Below are 21,971 nucleotides of genomic sequence, written 5' to 3' on the forward strand. Positions count from 1 at the left end.
TCAGAACCGTCTTCGTAGCACTCAGCTAAGATTCAAGATTCCTGGTGGAAGAAGTGCTTCTGGAAGACATTAGTTACCCGAGGAGGCCAGGGAGAGGAGCTAGTCCGAGGGAGAATTGCCCAGATGACAACGACAAGCCTCACTTTTCCCGGGCACGGCAGTAAATGTTAAGCTTATATCTCCCTAGCCTTGGATTATGTGTTTCCTAGGCTTGTCCTCACCTTTCACTCCCTGCCCTGCTAAAAGGCTCTTTGGAAAGAATGCCCCAGAAGCAGCTCTTCAAATGCGGTTTGCAGCCTTGTGATGGTCCTGGAAAGTCCTTATAGTGGTCTTGTGGACAATTCAAATGACATGGGTGTGGTTCCTCCGTATAATCCTCTGCCCTGTGCTCCAAATGATGCTGGACAGTTAAATCCCAGGCGCCCACTTATGAGGGAGAGATTGCAGTGTCCTATAAGCATCATCATCGTTACTATCGTAGAACACGTCCCTAGAATTCATGAATTCAGCCTTTGGCATTCATTCATTCGATGAGGTTTTATCAAGTATTTTTTCTATGCATTGTGTTAGGACAGGAGACAATAAAAAAAAAACAAAACAATGCCCCTGTCTCAAAAGAGTTTATGTGTCAGCAATGGGTTGGGGAACAGTGTGCATGTGTAAAGTCATAACTACTGATGCCATGGGACAATTCTCTTAATACTTATAGGAATATAGAGGTGCTGTGGGCACCCATCCCATGGCTCTAGGGGCCAAGGACATCTTCCCAGAGCAGCTGACTTTGAGCAGAGTTTTAGATGAATGGTAATTTACCATGCAGAAGAGAAAGAAGACTATTCTCAGGAGGCAACATGCCTCCTACTGTTCAGGACATGGAGCATGGACTTGCTGAACTTTACTCCTTCCTTCATTAAAAAACTAGATTTTTGCTTGGTGCAGTGGCTTGTGCCTGTAATCCCAGCACTTTGGGAGGCTGAGTTGAGCCTGGACAACATAGCAAGACCCTATCTCTACAAAAAAATAAAAAAATTAGCCAGGCATGGTGTCACACACCTGTAGTTCTAGCTACTCAGGAGGCTGAGGTGGGAGGATCGCTTGAGCCCTGGAGTTTGAGGCTGCAGTGAGCCATGATTGTGCCATTGCACTCCAGCGTGGGTGATAGAATGAAACCTTGTCTCTAAAAAAAAAAAAAAAAAAAAAAAAAAAAAAGGCAACAACAACTAGATTTTTGAAGGAAGTGGAGAGTGTGTTGTTCAGTCCAGAGTATATGAAGGAGAATAGGGAGAAGTTAGGTTGGAGTTAGACCTTTCTACCCCTCGGCTAATCTACCATCTCTCTCCTATCAATTCTGCTCTCTAAATGCAATGGCTGGCTGGGTACAGTGGCTCACGCCTGTAATCCCAGCACTTTGGGAGGCCGAGGCAGGCAGATCACCTGAGGTCAGGAGTTTGAGACCAGCCTGGCCAACATGGTGAAACCCCATCTCTACTAAAAATACAAAAATTAGCTGGGCATGGTGGTGCATGCCTGTAATCTTAGCTATTCAGGAGGCTGAGACAGGAGAATCACTTGAACCTGGGAGGTGGAGGTTGCAGTGAGCCGAGATCATGCCACTGTACTCCAGCCTGGGTGATAGAATGACATTCTGTCTCAAAAAAAATAAAAAAATAAAAATAAAAATAAAAATAAAAAAATAAATGCAATGACTTAGGGACAGAGCTAATTTGTCCTCTGCTGTCAGTCTACATTGCCAGCTCATTCAGACCCTCATCATCTCTTCACCTCCCCTCTCAACTGCTCCTCCTGTTTCTGGCTTCTTCCCCTTCCAATTCATTTCGACACCACCATTAGGGTTCTTTTCCCGTTACAAGTTTTACTTTATCATTTTTCTGCATAGCATATCTCAGTGCTTACAATCATTTCAGGATAATCCCCAATGCTTAGAATGGCTTCTACTATCAGGCCCTGTGTGACCCAGCCCTTACCTACCTCCATAGCTCTGATTCCACTGCTCCTACCTTGCACCTTGCTTTAGATAAACCAAACTACAAACGTGCTGTGTTGTTCATGCCTTCAGGCCTTTGTCCATGCTATTCCCTCTCTCTGGAAAATGCTTCTGCATCCTGTCCTCTCAACAAACTTCTATTCATCCTTTAAATGTGGATTCAAATGCCACCTCCCTCAACCTTCCCATACAGACTTAATCACTGCTATTACTTATTTATGTTGATATTGTTACTCATCACTCTGCTGTTGGAATGAGCTCTTCACAGTCTGCTCCTCTGCCACATGCTGAGCAGCTTCAGAAGCAAGTTGATTCATTTTCACAGCTCCAGTCCTTAGCACAAGGCTTGGCTCATTATGGTGTGAAATGGAACAGACCACTGAGTCAGGCTAGGCCAGCATACAGGGGTTCTCAGTGACTATCACCTGGGAGGCTATAAAATACCCCAGACCACCAATATTGGGGCTGAGTATTTTTTTGTTTTGTTTTGTTTTGTTTTTATGAAAGCTCTCTAGGAATGTATAATGTGAAGCCAAGGTTGAAATCTATTGGGGATACAAAGTGAAAGGATCTGAGAATCAGAAGACCTGAATTCTGAACACTGCTCTGGATTTATTTCACTATCTTAGGCAAGTCAGTTATTTCTCTGGCCTCATTTTCTCATGTGTAAATTGGGAGTTCTGAACCAGAAGATTGCTAAGGCCCTGTATTATTTCGTCCTCATGCTGCTAATAAAGACATACCTGAGACTGAGTAATTTATAAAGGAAAGAGGTTTAATTGACTCATAGTTGCACAGGGCTAGGGAGGCCTCAGAAAACTTACAATCATGGTGCAAGGGGAGGCAAACACGTCTTTCTTCACATGGCGGCAGCAAGGAGAAGTGCCAAGCAAAAGGGCACTTATAAAAGCCCCTTATAAAATCATCAAACCTTGTGAGAACTCACTCACTATTAGGAGAACAGCATGAGGGTAACTGCCCCCATGATTAAATTACCTCCCACTGGGTCTCTCCCATGACACCTGGGGATTATGGAAACTACAATTCAAGATGAGATTTGGGTGGGGACACAGCCAAACCATATCAGGCCGATTTCACATCATTGACACTTCTCCAAATGTCATTAAGCATTGCTAGGTCAGAGTGAGATAGCAGGTGCCTGGCCATTGAGGCTTGGCTCTGCTGTTTACCTCTTTCCAGGTAGGGGACAATCACTGCTTGTCTTTTAGCCTTTCCTGTTCTTCCCTCGGCTCCTTCTCCTTTTGCTCTATCTTTCCCATGGAGGTTGGGGATTTTCTCTAAGCCACCCTCGCCAGGAGGTAGGAGCACTTCTGGCAGCAAGCAGCCTCCAACTGATTGTTGGCTCAGCGTTTCACACTGCTATGCTGAAGAGGGATTGCCAAGAGCCGCAAGCAGGGTCTGTTTCTTGTCCCTGAAGATAATTTCTTTCAGGAATGAATGGGTTGCACCTATTGTGTTTCCTTTTCAAAATGTCATGCTGCATTTTTGAGAGTACATGTAGGAATATATAAAGTGTTAACCACAAAGAAAAATAAATATAAACAAGGCTTCATTTGTACTTTGCTGACTGATGTGGAGGAGCAGGGTGCTGGGTGGGAGCCCTCACTGCTGTGAAGTTCAGGCTTCCTGGTTGGGCATCTGGAGATTCTCCAACACTTAGTCACTGAGAACAAGAGCCACCTCTTGCAGCCCCTGCAAACAGTTTCTATCAATGGCAATCCAATATGTCCTGGTCATAGGTGAGACTTTGTCTTATGGTAATGGGCAAAGACAGAGCCCATGAAGGCTCCATTTCCATTTGAAATAAATCATGTCAGCCTGTCCCCACAGTCAATATGAATTTGATATCTCACAAACTAAAGCAACTCTAACTTGAGCAGACACAATCCATTATCCTGCCATCTGTTGTCCTGGTTTCCAAACAGGGATAATGAAAAGATATGCATTTCTTGAAAGCTTGGCACTTTGGGAGCAGAAGAAAACACACATTCTTTTGAAAGATGTTAAACTGGCTCTCTCAGATTAATGCCATGAAATCCAGCCTTGAGTCTTTATAGCCTGCAAATTGCTGACTTTTCTCATTTCTACTGTGTTGTATTCCCATGCTGATTAGGGAAAAGTAACAAAACTTCTTTTCCTTTCTCTGCCATTTTTGATTATCAGTTCCTAACCCCAGTTGTACATTAGAATTCTTGGAGGAGTTTTGGAAATACACGGATGCCAGGACTGCCCCTTCCTTCAAAGATTCTGATGTAATTGGTCTAGGATGGGGTCCGGGTTCCTAGTGTTGTAGGACTTTTCCTTAGTTCAGCTAAGAGCTGGGTCCTTGTCACATGGCCATGAAATAGGCTCACAGACACTTTGATGAATAAGAAAAATGGAATTTATTAGGCGAAAAGGAACCCGAGAACAGAGGACGCCTGGCTCTTCCCTCCTGCAAATGGTGTGAACTTCCCGAGGCTCCACCCTGTTCTCCAGTGCACAGGTTGGTCGGAGTTGTGCCAGGGAGCCCTTCCCACCTGACAGTCTCATTATAATCTTTTTTTTTCTTTTTGAGATTGAACTCATTCTGTTGCCCACCCTGGAGTGCTGTGGGCGCGATCTCAGTTCACTGCAACCTCTGCCTCCCAGGTTCAAGTAATTCTCCTGTCTTGGCCTCCCGAGTAGCTGGGATTATAGGCACGTGCCACCACACCTGGCTAATTTTTGTATTTTTAGTAGAGATGGGGTTTCACCATGTTGGCCAGGCTGGTCTCCAACTCCTGACCTCAGGTAATCCACCTGCCTCGGCCTCCCAAAGTACTGGGATTACAGGTGTGAGCCACCACTCCTGACCCTCGTTATAATCTTGAAAAGCTCACCAGGTGATTCTAATAAGCAGTCAGGGTTGAAAACCACTGGACTCAGCATTATAGACATGGTCTACCCTTATTTTATGAAAATAATTCACAGAAGTTGAATATGTTCTTGTGAGTTTTTTTTTCCTTCAAATTTAGCATTTATTGCACTGTTGTGGATAGATACACGTGAGATAGCAAGATAAACATACCAGACCAGGCGAGGTGGGTCATAATAGACTCTGCGTCACTCCCCAGCTTAAGGTAACATAATCATTCCCCACTTCCTCAGCTAACAGCCAAGACCTTCCATGATTGGCTCCTGCCCCAATTTTTGGCTCTCCTCCTGCCTCTCTACTTCTTCAAGAACACTTGCTCCTGTTCTGCTGAATGCTTACGGTTCCCCAAACACCCAGCTCTGTGCCTAGAAACTTGTCTATTCTGGCCCTGCGCTTTTAAACCAGACCCACCCACCAAGTGGCTGCCACCAATAAACAGGAGCCTCCATCTCCTGCAGCCTACCTCTTTGTTCCTGCCCTAGCTGCTTCTGATCCTTTGACTCTGTTGCCATTTCACCTGGATTTGTCCATGTTGACCTCCCAGCTCTCTAAAGGGCTTGACTGGCACTCCTCTCTGGCTCTCCCGACTCCCGTTCAGCCTGGCTTTAAGGCTCCTGGCCAGCTTGCTTTGGAGGGCCCCATTTTGGCTCCTGCTGAGCAGGGGTTCAACAGCTCTTGCTTTTCTCTTTCATCTGAAATGCCCTTTCCTCACTTCTCAGCCAAAGGAGCTTCTCAAGACTTAGTTTAAAAGCCACGTCCTCAAAGATATCCTTTTCAGTGTTTCCAGGAAGAATTAGCCACTCCTTTCTTGGGGCTGTCCTGGTGCTCTGTGCACACACGGAACGCTGCCCTTATCACATCACTGGTTTACATGTCTACCTTCCCCTCGGGGCCAGGAACTTATCTTAATAGACCTGCTGCTGTGCCAGGCACTCAGTGAGTGCTTCCTAAATGTTTGTGCAATGAACAAAGGCTTGCTGACTTCTGTCTCAGTTACATTCTGGCTTCCATATGTTGGTTATCTAGGGGACGCTAACCACAGATTGCTCCATTAGTAACAGAATAAAGTTTAGAAATGTGCGAATCTTAACAAGGCCATCGTTCCTCCTTCCTGGGCTGGGTCATTCAAGCCTCTTAGATGTATTTATGGTTTTATTGCTCATGGTTACCTTATTATTTTATTTATTTAATTAATTAATTTTTTGAGACAGAGTCTCTCTCTGTTGCCCAGGCTGGAGTGCAGTGGTGCGATCTCGGCTCACTGTAAGCTCTGCCTCCCGGGTTCACGCCATTCTCCTGCCTCAGCCTCCCCAGCAGCTGGGACTACAGGCACACGGCACCACGCCCAGCTAATTTTTGTATTTTTAGTAAAGACGGGGTTTCACCGTGTTAGCCAGGATGGTCTCGATCTCCTGATCTTGTGATCCACCCGCCTCGGCCTCCCAAAGTGCTGGGATTACAGGCGTGAGCCACCGCGCCCAGCCACCTTATTATTTTATATGCTGCTCACTTTGACATTCCTGCTCAACATTGCCTTACCTTAGGAATTAGTCCACCTTTTTAGAGTTGCGCAGTATCTGAGTGGGATTCCCAGATGATAATTACCATCAGTCCCTCAGCAACGTGTTAATAATTATAGACAGGAAGAAGCTGAGCTATGTTTAATATATGTATCCTTAAAACCCAATATGTAATCCTTACAGATGAATAATGCAACCCTTGTTCTTGCAGTTATTTTCAGCTTTTCCTTTTTATTACTTACCTCACTAGAGGCTGACCTGTGAAAACACAGAGATCTTTGTAAGGACAGATTCGTTGATCTTATCCAAGAGTTGTTTCTTCTGGCAACACCAGGAAGAGCTCATTATAGTTTTGCTTGTGGCCTTGTCCCACAGCATAGCCTCTGAGGACAGCTCTGGGCCACAGTCGGGCTCTAGTGAATACTGTAAAAAGTCATGAGAGGTACAAGACATATACAAAAGACCCAGGCCTCCACTTGAGATGCAATACTCAGACACCGGAAAAGCACAAAATATGTCTAGTGTTACCTTGTAACAGACAATGACTTGATGGTATTCAGGAACAAGGACTAACTTTGGCTTAGAGATTGGGATAATTGTCATATTTTCAATAGCAGCCATGACAATGCCATGTAGGAAAAAAACATCAAAGATACTTTTTAATTTTATAGGCATAATTGTATTTATTTTCTATAGCCAAGTATTAAAAAAAATTGTCCATAGGCAAGGCAAACAAGGTTAAGCATTTTGACCAAGATCACAAGAAAGAGGGACTTTGCAGGTAGGCTTCTGGATTTAAAATCCAGTATTTTACATGCAGTGTTGAATTCTGTTTCCCATGAAGCAGCTGAAAGTGCCAGTTGGAGTGTTGTGGGCAAGGTCGTGGGTTTTGTACCCAGTGACTCACTTAGCTACAAGAGGAAAAGGACTGTACATTTCATCTTCATCCTTACCAGGACACATGGCTTCCTAAATATACTTATTGGTGTTTCAGACAATCACACTTTATTGAACATTACCTTTATGCCAGGCTCTGTGCTTCATGCTGGAAATGTAGTCTTGTTCTCAAGAAGAGCAGAATTTAATAACAAAGACACACAAGCAAATACAGTGTAATAAGGACTCTGACAGAGGGAAACGTGGGCATGAATGGGGCCGGGGGAAGCTTGTCTAACTCGAAATGGGGGTTGGGGTCAGCAAAAGTTTCTGGGAATCCCCTGATCACAAACATCACGAAAACTAGTTAGGCTAGTTGGAGCTAGCCAGAGGAGGGGCTTTCCAGGAAGAGGGGACAGTGTTTGCAGTCATGCATTGTAGTAAAAGAGCATGACGTATCTGGGAAATAGCAAGTGATCTAACATGGTGAGATTTTTTAAGGAGACAATGCAAGGTAGGGGAGGCGGGCAGGGTCCAAATTGAAAGTAGTCTCGGGGCCCACTCTAGGGGAGTTTAACTTTATCTTCACTGTTTTAACAAGACACGAAGGGCCTTAGATTGGGGTGGGAGTGTATGTTTCTTGAAGATCCCTTGCGAAGTCATATGGAAGAGGAACAGGTGGGAAACATCTGTTGCTGGAGGTAGAGCCTTGGATTCCCTGGGGAATGGCAGGAGGGGGAATATGGCAGAAAAAGGCAGAGGACATCACTGAAGACCAAGTCTATCCAGTGTCATTAAAGGCCTTTTGTGTCCCGGGTGCCATGCTAAGTGCTCTTCATGCCTTGCCCCAAATTATCCTCACACCAACACCAGGAAGTGACTATCAGTTATCTTCATTTATAGAGAGTAAAGCCAAGGCTGTGTGTCATACACCTATAACTGTTGGAGCAGGGATTTGAACTGATTCCTAAATTAACCCCAGAACCTGTGAAGTTAACCTCTCTGTTATATTGCCTTTTGTTGAGGATTGGCCTCATCCAGAATACAGAACAAAGCCTTTTTCTAAGACACAGGGACTCTTCAGATTGGGCAGCTCAATTTTTTTTTTTTTTTTTCAGTTACATAGTAATAGAGAAGGGATCTTTTGTATTGCAAGCCAATACTTGGTAAGGATTCCAAAAGTGGCTTGTGGAAAACAGACTGTAGCCTTCATCTTTAGACATAGCTGGGACACAACAGGGGAATTCTTGTTTTGCTAGATGGGGCTGGGATTGGTGGAACTGAGAACCAAGATGAGGTGATAAATCTCACCTATTCTGGCCCTTTGCAGCAGTTCCCTTCTTTTGAGACTGTCGTGTCGTGCTGTACCTTCGCCCCCATCAAGGGACTGCAGTAGAAGCAGTCGTATTACAAGGTGGACCAATGGTTCCTTCTGAGGATTTAGGATGGCTGACTAGAGGAGAGCGGGGGTGGAGGTCCTCTCTCCAGTGGTTGAAGCTGCAAGGTGAAATAGCCAGGAGCTAGGCTGCGCTTGGTGGCTTACGCCTGTAATCTCAGCACTTTGGGAAACCGAGGTGAGTGGATCACGAGGTCAGGAGATCGAGACCAGCCTGGCCAACATGGTAAAACCCTGTCTCTATTAAAAATACAAAAATTAGCTGGGCGTCGTGGCAGGCGCCTGTAGTCCCAGCTACTCAGGAGGCTGAGGCAGGAGAATTGCTTGAATGCGGGAGGTGGAGGTTGCAGTGAGCCAAGATCGTGCCACTGCACTCCAGCCTGGGCAACAGAGCGAGACTCCGTCTCAAAAAAAAAAAAAAAAAAAAAAAAAAAGAAAAGAAAAAGAAAAGAAAAAGAAAAAAAAAAGAAATAGCCAGGAGCTGTTGGTGGCCAGGTTTTCAACCGTGAAGCGAAAGCTGGACTTTAGAGATGAGTAGGAACTTGACCTCCTGCAGGAAGAAGCAGAGACTGGCAGAGACGTAGCTCCTGGTTTTAGCTGTTTGTGAGGTTCAGCTGCATCCAAGCCTTTTTAAGAACTGAATTATTTGATTCTTCCTTGAATCTTAGAAATGTTCCTAGTATTGCCAGTGATGACTCAGCCTGTAATCTCAGCACTTTGGGAGGCTGAGGCGGGCGGATCACCTGAGGTCAAGAGTTCGAGACCAGCCTGGCCAACATGGAGTAACCCTGTCTCTACTAAAAAAAATACAAAAATTAGCTGGGTGTGGTGGTGGGCACCTGTAATCCCAGCTACTCGGAAGTCTAAAGGGGGAGAATCGCTTGAACCTGGGAGGTGGAGGTTGCAGTGAGCTGAGATCATGCCACTGCACTCCAGCCTGGGTGACAGAGCGAGACTCCATCTCAAAAAAATAAATGTTTCTAGATCCATCTAATGTAATCTTTTTATTTGCTCTCAGCAAAAGCAAGTGTTTGTGCCAGGTCTGTTTGCAGCTGTTTTTCAAAAGGTGTGTCTACCTTAGGTGACTCATGAGTCTATGTAGCCTGATTGACAAAATGAATTGGCCACTTCTGGTTCTCTGTGTTGTACTTGGATATCTCTGAATGATGTGGGATTCTAGGGAGGGCCTGGTAATCACTTTTTCTAGTCATAACAACTGACTTATCTTTCATTTTTGTTCAACCCTCCTCCATGAGGGAAACCAGAACTTGTCCAGTAGGAGAGTTGGAGGGGCCTCACTGATGCTGATAGGCTGGGGTGTGGTTACAAGGGAGCTTCAGGGCTGGTGCTAGCCCACTACTGACAGTCAAATGCAAGGACACAGAATTAGATCATACTCAACCAGGGCCTGGGAACAAGACACAAAGCCCAAAGGGTTTCAAGCCAGCTAGACACCAAAATGGAGCAAGGAGTCAGAGCCCAGTGGAAACAAAGGTAGATGATTTAAGAAAGCGGTTGTCAATGGGATGGGTATGCCCAAGACTCACTTGTGTTGGCCTCTGACCTGTGTGTGTAGTGGTTCTATTTAGAGTAAACACTAGCCCCAGGTGGAAAATTCCCGCAGCCACTCAAGGATTAGGTCACCTAATGTGCAATGAACCATAGGCTTGGGGGTGGACCTGGTGTATGTACACAGAGGAGGCAAAGAGGAGGGCAGCAGATTAAGCAAGCACATTCTTACACAGATTCCCAGCCCAAGGAAGCCCTCTTCTCCTTTTTTTGGCCATGGAAACCACATAGCCATGAAATGGAACACGACTCACCAGTGTACCACTCCATGTCAATTTATGTTAAAGCAACAGATAGGGAATTTCATACAACATCTTTATTTATCCAAACATTTGGCTAATATGGGTGACAATAACAAGCATTATCTGGGCACCTGTGGAGGCTTGCCATGACACAAATAGACCCAAAGCATGATTTTGTTGCCCCAAAGCATGATTTTTGTTCTAATAGCTGTCTGGTACTCACTAATCAAGGCAGTTGAATAAACAGTGCTTCTTTCTGACACTGTATCAGGCATGGTGTCTGGTGTCTGTCTTTTCTCACAAAGACATTTTTTTCCTAAGTAAGTGTAGTATAAAGATGATTATTGAATCAGCAAGCCCAGAGGCTTCACACTGCTTCCTTGCAGAGAACCAAGTGGAGAAGGAGGCAGCAGGTTGACCCAAACAGTGATCAGAATCATGCTGGGGGTTGGGAGAAATGGGTTTGACCGTCAAAGGAAGGTCACAGTGAACTAGTGGGAGGTGGAGGAGGAATTTGCCCAGCAAGCTCTCACTTCCCATCTGGGAAGCTGAATCCTGCAGCCCAAAGCTGAGGTCTCTTTGTTTTACCCTTGGCCGTAGAGCTAGCTATTTGATAAGTTGAATCAGAGAGGTTAGACCCTATTTGGAAGGCAAGGTTTGTGCATTGCCTAGATATTGAAAGATATCCCTTCGTTTTTGTGGGAATGAATAATGGCTAATGGAATAGAGGCCATGGCCAACTCCTTCCCTGTCAGCTATGGGGAAACGTGGGTGGTGAGTGATTCAACAGAAGCCCACCGCTCTCCTCCTTTCTTCCAAAAGCAGGATGTGGCACAGGTAGCAAGAAAAAATTATTGATCTCATCAAGAATTGACAACAGTGGCCAGGAGTGATGGCTCATGCCTATAATCCCAGCACTTTGGCAGGCCAAGGCAGGCAGATCACCTGAGGTCAGGAGTTCCAGACCAGCCTGGCCAACATGGTGAAACACTGTCTCTACTGAAAATACAAAAATCAGTTAGGCGTGGTGGCGCACGCCTGTAATCCCAGCTACTCAGGAGGCTGAGGCAGGAGAATCGGTTGAACCTGGGAGGCAGAGGTTGCAGTGAGCCAAGATCATTCCACTGCACTCCAGCCTAGGTGACAGAGTGAGACTCCATCTCAAAAAAAAAAAAAAAAAAAAAAAATTAAACCCAAGCCCATGGGCTACACATACCCACCAGCATGGTGGCAGACCTCACCTCCCCTTTCTAGCCTCCCTTCCATCTAGTATATTTCTGTGGGTGCTTGGGTGAGGTCTCAGTCATGGGACCACATCCCTCTGGGTCACTGCCTGTCTTAGTTCACTGTGCTGCTGCTTCAGCAGAATACCACAGTATAACTTAAAATAAAAGAGATTTATTCAGTTTATAGTTCTGGAGGCTGGGCAATCCAAGAGCATGCCACTGACAATAGGTGAGGGTCATCCCATGGTGGAAGGGTGAAGGCAGAAGTGAGAACCGAAGACCAACAGGCACCAGGAGCCAGACTTGCTTTGCAACAACCCACTCTTTTAATAATGATGTTAATCCATTCATGAGGGCTTTGCTCTCATGACCCAATCACCTCTTACTAGGTCCCACCTCCCAACACTGTTGCATTGGGCATTAAGTTTTTAACACATGAAATTTTGGGAGACATGTGCAAACCATAGCCCTGCCCACGCTACGGTGAGCCTCTCTGCAGTTCTGGGGATGACACAACTACCCTGGCCCTAGAGGATGCCAGTGTCTGGAACCATGCCAGCCCAAAGGGTGGCCACAGACTTGTTCTTAATTCTACTTCACTAAAGGCTCTGGGAAAACCAGAAAGAAAAATAGAGAATCTTCTGCCTGGCTTCTGGATGTGGCTGTTCTCAGAGCCCACAGGCATAGATCTGTTCCCATGTTTCTCACAGGAGCTTCCTTATCAAACGGCAGAGGCACCTCCCGGAGTTCTCTGGTCAGAGTCAGCTTCTCTTACCACACTCACAATGCCATCTAGGTGCACAACTCTAGTGGGCAGTGTTTTCATAAAATACAAACGAATGACACCCCCGGAGTTGTCCAGTAGAGTATCCTTGAGTGTACCTACTTCACAGACTTCTCAGGACACAGGCTCTGGAGAGGAAGCCCAGAAAGGCCAAGAAGTTCTTGCCTTTCCCCTGTCCAAGGCCCTCCTTGCAGGCTCTCATTGGATATTTTAGCTTTACCCTCTTCCCAGTATGCCTGACATTGGGGTGAGCTTGCCCCTCACCCACAGAATGGGGTGCCCTGTGGGCCCCAGAATTGAGTACATGTACAGTCCATGACTAACTTTGATTACACCACCATGTGTTCACAAGTCTGTCTCTCCTACTGTGTGCCCCCTAAGGGCAGGGACTGGGTCTTAATTCATCTTTATATTTCTAAAACACAGGAATATTAGTCACTGGTGAGTAGTGGGTGAATGGATGACTAAGACTCAATAATGGCATTAGCTTTAAAAGGCATCAGCAGGTGATTTCTGAAAACTTGCCAGATCCCCATGTCTGAGTCCTTCTTTTATCTCCTCCTTGATACCCCTAAGCATCCTTGCTATGGTCCCCTTCCAATCCATCTCACCACCTCCTCACCTCGGCCAGGAATGGCCTAGCCCAGTGTTTTTTTTTTATTCTTGGCTGCCTATTAGAATCACATGGGGAGCTTAAAAAATATACTGATGCCTAGATCTCGCTCCAGACCAACTAAACCCAGTGTGCAGCTGAGGTTGAGAACCTCCACGCCCAGGCCACCAGAAAGTTCCACATCACATGCTCTGAGGCAGCAGGCTCTTTGAAAGCATGGGTTGGTATTCACAGCACTTGGCATTCATAGTATACATGGAAAGTCTAGAGAGAAATAAAAAAACAAAAACAAAACAAAAGAAAACAGGAGGGGAATTAAAAACAAAAAACAACAACAGAAAAAACACCTTTATGCCTTGGAAAAGAGCCTGCCCTTTTGTAATGCACTGGGCAGCTGGATTAGGAATATCTGCTGTGAGGTACTAGATGTACTTCTGCCCTGGGACTTTGGTCCTGCAATCCACTGTTGCCCAATCTTCCATGGGCCTTTCAGGCTTTTACTGTGCTCGGCATGTGATCAGCTTGCTGAGGCTCTAACACCTACTGTCCTCACTGCAGCCTACTGTTCACTTGCTGCTCAGCGAAGCCCGGCTGGCCACCATTCTTGCCGAACCCCGGGTGACCTCTAGTTTAATTGGCTTTGGTGGCCTCCCAGGAGGTCAACTTGAGATTGTCGGCTGATTACCCAAGGCCCTGCGGGTGCAGCCTGGGAGGTGCAGCCTGGGAGGGTGCAGCCTGCGGATGCAGCCTGGGAGGGTGGCTGAATAACTGCATAATGATCAGGGCTACAAGGCCATGACCCTAGGCTGGGCCAGAGCACATCGAGAAACTTAATTTTGACTTTTTAGCTACCACTGCGGCTGTGAGTCTCTGGAGCCGTTTTTCCTTAAAAATGTACCATTAACCTTGCGCTCACGGCTGTCTTTTCCTCAGCTTCCTTCTTCCAGGGGGCCAGACACTTAATTAAAGACCCTTTACCTTTCTTTACACTTTTGATCATTTTAATGGGAATGCTTGAATTGGGTTCTGTCCAGAGAAGCCAAGTCAAAAAGCAGTTACCTATTATCTCTCAGGATCATAGAGTGTCAGCGAGGGAATCTGAGACATCACCCATCACAGAGGTTCTCAAGCCTGGCAGTAGAGTAGAACCATCTGGGGAGTTTGAAAAGGACTAGTGGTTAGGCCTGACTAATTCAATAGCATCTCTAGAAGTGGGGCTCAGGCACTGGTGTTTGCAAAGCCTCCTTGTGATGCTAATGAATAGTCATGGTTGATAACCATTCACTAATCAAAATTCCTTTATTTTTCATATGAGAAAATTAAGACTGAAGTGCTTGGGGGCAATTCTGAGCTGCTAGCCCTGCTTGGATGTCCAGGTAATCTGGAGGCAGAACAGTAACCCGTAAAGTTCTGTTCTTATCTGTCAATTAGATCTCTCTGGAGACTACTAGCCTGCTCTCTCGCCTTCTTTCCACTGTTTCCATTTCTGAGTCAGAAATCTGAGAGGGTCGGCCAGACGCGGCGGCTCACGCCTGTAATCCTAGCACTTTGGGAGGCCGAGGCAGGCGGATGTCTATAGGTCAGGAGTTCGAGACCAGCCTGGCCAACATAGTGAAACCCCATCTCTACCACAATACAACAATTAGCTGGGCGTGGTGGTGGGCGCCTGTAGTCCCAGCTACTCAGGAGGCTGAGGCAGGATAATTGGTTGAACCTGGCAGGCAGAGGCTACAGTGAGCTGATATGGTGCTGTTGCACTCCAGCCTGGGAGACAGAATGAGACTGTCTCAAAAAAAAAAAAAAAAAAAAAAGGGAAATCTCTGTTCTAGAATCTCTCTTCTTTCTAAAACCGCAACCCCCCCTTTTTTTTTTTTTTTGAGATAGAGTCTCACTCTGTTGCCTAGGCTGGAGTGCAATGGCACAATCTCGGCTCACTGCAACCTCCGCCTCCCAGGTTCAAGTGATTCTCCTGCCTCAGCCTCCCGAGTAGCTGGGATTACAGGCGCCTGCCACCATGCCCAGCTAATTTTTGTATTTTTAGTAGAGATGGGGTTTCACCATGCTGGCCAGGCTGGTTTTGAACTCCTAACCTCAGGCAATCCGCCTGCCTTGGCCTCCCAAAGTGCTGGGATTACAGGCGTGAGCCACCGCCCCCAGCCTAAAACCCCAAACTCTTAATATACTCATTCAATAGATGTGCCAGTCAAAGTGCACCTTGCCTTGGGTCACCCAGCAAGTGTCTTTGTCCAGGGTTCCATTTTCAGTCGCCCATGGCCACAATCTGCTGAACTTGGGCTCTCAATAGGGGGTGCCAGGAGCATGGTTCATCTTCAGTACTATTTCAAAGCTGGAAGTTAGGACACTTTGAACACTTAACTGAGGGGGAAGCTAGATGTTTTGGGGTTTTTTTGGCCCTCTTTTCATTTTGTAGGTGCTCAGTCATTATGACAACACAGTGGGGCTGAAGCTGCAGGTGGGGAAGAGGTAACCACGCCGTGTGACAAGCAAAGGACCTAGAGTGGAAAAATTGTAGGAGACATGCGCTCACTCTCACGGTGGTGCAAGAGCCTCCCTGCATGTTACACTGTCGGCCCCTCATCTGCCTCACCCTAGACCCAGATCTAAGGCAGGACGAGGGAGGGCAGGGGAAGGGGAAAAATTCCATCCTAGCTGCAGGGCTAAATCTAGAATTTATTCCAAGTTAAATATAGATGGAATGCTAATATGCCAGTCTTAGCCTGCCTTAGGCAGTGAGTCCAGCTCAAAGACCAATGACCTTGCAAGCGGAGAAGGCCATCGCTCAGAGCCCCCCATGGATGCCGACGCTGAGGAATGTTCAGCCTTTCTCCCTCCCACTATAGACCCCTGCCTCTCCAGCCTAACAGAGCCTCTGAGCAAAGGTGGCCCCTAGAGAAGCACAGAACAGCGACTCCTCAGAAGGGGCAAGTCTAAATGTTTCTTTTTCTTTTTTTTTTACTTGAGACCTTGCTTCAGAAATAAGCTTGAGTCCTGAGGCTTCGCATTGCTCCTAGAGTACAGGGCAGGAAGTGTGACTTCAGAGCATGGGAAAGTAAGTCTCTCTTCTTTGTGGAAATGTTCAACTTCATGGTCCACTCTGGCCCCAGAGTTCATAATTAGAGCTTTATATCCTTTGCCTAATGTGAACTGCAAATTCCTTGGGGAGTTAGCCTACATTGAACCATATTAGTTCTTACTGAGAGCTGGAAATGCCTGCCCCAACACTGTGTGAAACAACCTCACACTCCTGCGGGTACAACTTGCTTCCCTTCACTGCTGAGATGAGTGTTAGGCCCCCCTGACCCGAGGCAAAGCTCTTTTCACCATCTGCATCTGATAATCAATTATCATGTGTTATCCTGTGACTTCACTGTATCGTTTTACTAAAATGTATTAATGTTCAATGCAACATGGAATCCTGGACTAAAGAACATTAGTGGAAAAACTGGTGCCGTCCGAATAAAAGTCTGTAGTTAATAGTATTGTAACAATATTGATTTCTTTTTCTTTTTTTTTGAGACGGAGTCTCGCTTTGTCCCCCAGGCTGGAGTGAAATGGTGTGATCTTGGCTCACTGCAACCTCTGCCTCCCGGGTCCTAGTGATTCTCTTGCCTCAGCCTCCTGAGTAGCTGGGATTACAGGTGCCCGCCACCACATCCAGCTAATTTGTGTATTTTTAGTAGAGACGGGTTTTCAACATGTTGGCCTGGCTGGTCTCGAACTCCTGACCTCAGGTGATCCACCCATCCCGGCCTCCCAAAGTGCTGGGATTATAGGCGTGAGCCACTGTACCCAGCTAACAACATTGGTTTCTTAGTTTAGACAAATGTACCCTGGTTGAATAAGATGTTAACATTAGGAGAGGCTGGGGGGCAACTATATGGGAGCTCATTGAGCTATCTCTGCAACTTTTTTATAAATTTAAAATTATTCCGGGCCAGACGTGGTGGCTCACGCCTATAATCCCAGCACTTTGGGAGGCCGAGGCGTGCAGATCGCTTGAGGCCAGGAGTTTGAGACCAGCCTGGGCAACGTGGCAAAACCTCATCTCTACTAAAAATACAAAAATTAGCGGGGCATGATGGCACATGCCTATAATCCCAGCTACTCTGGAGGCTGAGGCAGGAGAATCGCTTGAACCTAGAAGGCAGAGGTTGCAGTGAGCCGAGATCACACCACTTCACTCCAGCCTTTTAAAATGCACTTTTATAAATATCTGTGACAAGATGCCTTTAAAATGTCTTTTCTGGTGTGTGTGTGTGTGTGTGTGTGTGTGTGTTTGAGTTTCCTTCAGATAACTGAGCTTGTTTTCACATGAAGCAAAAATCTGCTCATGCATATTGTTTGGGAAAGTCTTGTTTTCTTAGAGGTCTGGAGGCTCTAAAAAATACCTACGGCTTCCTTCTATTCATTTTATATATTTTGGTCCAAAGATTTCATAATTCCATCCCCGCCCTGGCTATTCCTTAGGGTTATGAGAGAAAAAGAAAAATATTTTGTAAAGAGCAGGGATTGTATTCTTTTCTTGGCAAGTTCCCCTACAGAGCACTGTGTATACTTAAACCTCTGTATAAATAAATGACACAAATAGAGATGTTATGGGGGAGGGTTCATCTTGCCTGATGGCTTTCTGGGGCCCAATGCAACTGTTCTGTTCACGGGTTTATGAATTGAGGCTAGCTTGGGCTTTGAATTAGGACCAGGAAGAGATGTGAACACCCACCATATTGATTGTCACACATGACCATTTTTTGGAATTTGAGGAAGAAGATGATGAAAAGGGAAGGAGAAAAGAAGAAAAAGTGGTGGCCGGGCAGTGTGGCTCATGCCTGTAATCCCAGCACTTTGGGAGACCGAGGTGGGTGAATTACTTGAGGTCAGGAGTTTGAGACCAGCCTGACCAACATGGTAAAACCCCGTCTCCATTAAAAATACAAAAATTAGGTCGACGTGGTGGCGGGCGCGTGTAATCCCAGCTACTCAGGAAGCTGAGGCAGGAGAATCGCTTGAACCCAGCAGGCGGAGGTTGCAGTGAGACAAGATCACGCCATTGCACCCCAGCCTGGGTAACAGAGGGAAACTCTGTCTCCAGAAAAAAAAAAAAAGAAAAAATGGAAGAAGGAGGGTGGGCACTGTGCCTCATGCCTGTAATTCCAGCACTTTGGGAGGCTCTGGTGGGAGGAATGCTTGAGCCCAGGAGTTTGAGACCAGCCTGGGCAACATAGGGAGACCTTGTCTTAATAAAAAAAAAAAAAAAAAAATAGAAGAAGGAGATAGGGTTGCAAGAGCCCTAAAAAAGGTGAAGGGTCAGTCTAAAGTACATCCAGTATCCTGAGGATCCTGTTGAAATGCAGATTCGGATTCAGTAGGCCTCCAGGGGCTGGGATTCTTCCGGTCAAACCAGCTCCCAGTGAGGCTGCTGCTCCAGGGACCTCACTGGAGAAGTAAGGCCTGGCACAGACTGTACCTTCAAAGCAGTAATGCAATGGCACTTTCTGTCACTGCTGCTACTCTTGACTTCTGGTTCTCTCTAGCACCTCCCAGATCACTGTTACCGCCTGGATCACTGCCAGTGCTTTTTCTTTTTCGGACATGATGTCAAAAATGCGAAAGCTTTACAAAGCTTCCCTCAACGTTGCATAGGGGAAATCTTCTCTTTCAAAGTCTCTCCGGTAGCTTCTTTTTCTCTTCTACCATGATTTTTTATTTCTTGATCTAATTTCCAGTCCTGTCTTAGTTTGAATCACTCATTCACTCAGTTCTCTGTCCTCCTCTTTCTATCCAAACTAGTTTTATTTCTCTAGAGATTTTTTGTTTTTGGAGATGTGGGGGTGGGGGTGGGGTGGGGTGGGGATCTCCCTATGTTGCCCAGGCTGGTCTTGAACTTCTGAGCTCAAGGAATCCTCCCACCTCAGCCTCCCGAGCGGCTGGGACTACAGGTGTGCTTCATCATTCCTGGCTAATCTAGAGATTTTAATGCACAGTCTGCCCCAAGAATAGTTTCCACCTTTTCTTTTTGGTCCCACCCGGGAACGAAATTAGCATCTCTTAATGGTGGGTAAAATTAGAGTAGACTCGGTATTTAGCTTTCGTTCATCTCCCAGGCCACTTCTTTATGAAGTAACCTCCATCACAATGTACAGTTTCTAAAAAGTCTGAAGGAGCAGTGATATTTTCCCTCGAATGCAGTTTCTATGTCACCATGGTAAACAAGAATTTTCAGGCTTGCAGTCAAGGACAGCCTTTCAAATTCTCTTTGGATGAAACTAATCCCCAAGGCTGCCCAACCTCCCTATAACTAAGAAGCTTACAAGGCCAAATATTTGATGCACTGGCCTGAAAACAATGATTTGGATGTCAGTCACTGATGACACATCATAATGCTTACCACCACCCTTCCAAACCCACTCCAGACCAGTAAACAGTGATTATGCTGACAGAGCTGAAACAAACCTTTACATCCCTAAGTATCCATTTAACTCCCGAAACCTTAAAGCTTAGCTTGGTGATCATCTCATTAGATTTTTCTGCAGGGTGCCAATACCAAAATGATACAGTATTATTTAAAAGTGGCTTATGTACCATTCTATCAAATGAAACTGTCTATGAACTGGTATTTGCACAAATTTATGTTGTAATGGTAAATGATACTTATCATGAAGAGCCTGGAGCACTCACTTAAGTGCCTTCTGAATCATGCAAGAAAGTGCAATATTTGTATAATATTTTATGGTGTTAAATATATTTGAAGTTAATTCTTGGGAAATTGGCCATCTATGCCTAATAATACCTTAAAATGGCAGATTTATTTCCAGCTTATCCCGCATTTTCAACAAGAACGTTTTATAAACCATATTTTAAAACTGAAGGAATTGAGATGAAGGGACTTGCCCAAAGCCCATAGGTGGTAGTAAGTGGAAAATCAGGACAAGAATCCAAGCCTTCTGTTTTCTTTTATATGGTTCTTTACTTGATTAACCAGAATATCCATTCCTCTTAACAATCACTAATAGATAAAGTTAACTGAGTGTAATCCTGGGTCTAAAGTGTGACAATAAACTAAGGAGACAAATTTGGTTTTACCTCCATCTACATTCTGACAGAATTTTCTTTTTGTTTTGTTTTTTTTTTGAGATGGAATCTTGCTTTGTTGCCCAGGCTGGAGTGCAATGGTACCATCTCGGCTCACTGCAGCCTCCACCTCTCAGATTCAAGAGATTCTCCCACCTCAACCTCCCGAGTAGGTGGGATTACAGGCATCCGCCATCACGCCTGGCTAATTTTTATATTTTTAGTAGAGACAGGGTTTCACCGTGTTTTCCAGGCTGGTCTCGAACTCCTGACCTCAGGTGATCTGCCCACCTCAGCCACCCAAAGCACTGGGATTACAGAAGTGAGCCACCGTGGCTGGCCTCTTTTTCTTTTTTCTTTTTTCTTTTTCTTTTTCTTCTTTTTTTTTTTTTTTGAGACAGAGTCTCACTCTGTCACCCAGGCTGGATGGAGTGCAGTAGTGTGATCGCTGCTCACTGCGACCTCTGCCTCCCAGGCTCAAGCAATTCTCATGCCTCAACCTCCCGAGTAGCTGGGACTACAGGCACCCGCTACCACGCCTGGCTAATTTTTGTATTTTCAGTAGAGACGGGGTTTCACCATGTTGGCCAGGCTTAGTCTTGAACTTCTGGCCTCAAGTGATCTGCCGACCTCGACCTCCCAAACTGTTGGGATCATAGGCATGAGCCACTGCGCCCAGCCCAGTATATCCATATCCAAAATTCACACGGAAATTGTCTTTTGTCTGGGGACGATATACACTTATAACTTTATTTTTCTTCTCACACTTTTTATGAATCAACCAAGAAAAAGAAAATGGCTTGTTACCTTGGAATCACAGCCAATTTAAATCCAATTTGATTCAACAAACATCAGTTAAGTATCTATGTGGCACGCACGGTGCTGGGCTTTGGAAATAGAGTGGCTGATAAGACATGGTCATCTCCACCTGGAGGGATTTACAGAGTTGTTAAATAGGTGCTGAGGCTACTGTAGTGGCCCAAGAGGGAATGGTCAACTGGGAGATGAGTTACTGGGGAGGGAGCAGCTAATTTTTGAGGATGAGTGGGCAATTCCAAGGCATATGGGCATATAGAACGTGTGATTATTCCAGAAGGAGAAAAGCTGATATGTTGTCACACCGCTGGGTCAACCAAGCTGCCAGTAGTCTGGATGCCTGAAGGTGAGAGTCTGGAGGTCATGTGAAGAGACAGGGCTAGGTCAGGCACTATGGCACACCTTTAATTCCAGCACTGTGGGAGGCTGAGATGGGAGGATCGCTTGAGCCCAGGAGTTTGAGACTAGCCTGGGCAACATAGTGAGATCCCCATCCCTACAAAAATTTAAAAAGTTAGCCAGGCATGGGGGTGAGTACCTGTAGTCCCGGCTACTTGGGAGGCTGAGGAGGGAGGATTGTTTGAGCCTGGGAGGTGGAGATTGCAGTGAGCCAGCCATGACTGTGCCACTGCACTGCAGCCTGGATGACAGAGTGAGACCTTGTCTCAAAAAAAAAAAAAAAAAAATTTTTTTTTAAATTAAAAAAAGAGAGATAGGGCTGAGCCAAACCCTGCGTGTCATATTAATGGGCAGTGGAAATTGAAGTTTCCCCATTGACAAGGGGAAACCAAAGAAGAATTTTAAGCAGGAGAGTAACTGTGGCAATTCCAGCTTTTGGCCCACATGAAGTTCCCTCCTCCTCTTCTTTCCCTCCTCCTCTTCTTTCCCTCCTCCTCTTCTCTCACTGGTCACTCTTGC

The 21,971-nt window shown here is 45.8% G+C and overlaps 1 long non-coding RNA gene across 1 annotated transcript; it reads right to left on the bottom strand.

Annotated features, from left to right (window-relative positions):
• Positions 1-13,179: 13,179 nt before the first annotated feature.
• LOC129030845 (uncharacterized) lies at positions 13,180-15,507 on the bottom strand. Its single transcript, XR_008500782.1, has 2 exons — positions 15,363-15,507; positions 13,180-13,412 (listed from the first exon to the last, which is right to left on the bottom strand). It is a non-coding gene; the product is annotated as an uncharacterized LOC129030845 (long non-coding RNA).
• Between the last annotated feature and the right edge of the window lie 6,464 nt (positions 15,508-21,971).

This window comes from Pongo pygmaeus, chromosome 12 (assembly GCF_028885625.2).
Source record: "Pongo pygmaeus isolate AG05252 chromosome 12, NHGRI_mPonPyg2-v2.0_pri, whole genome shotgun sequence".
Taxonomy (NCBI): Eukaryota; Metazoa; Chordata; class Mammalia; order Primates; family Hominidae; genus Pongo; species Pongo pygmaeus.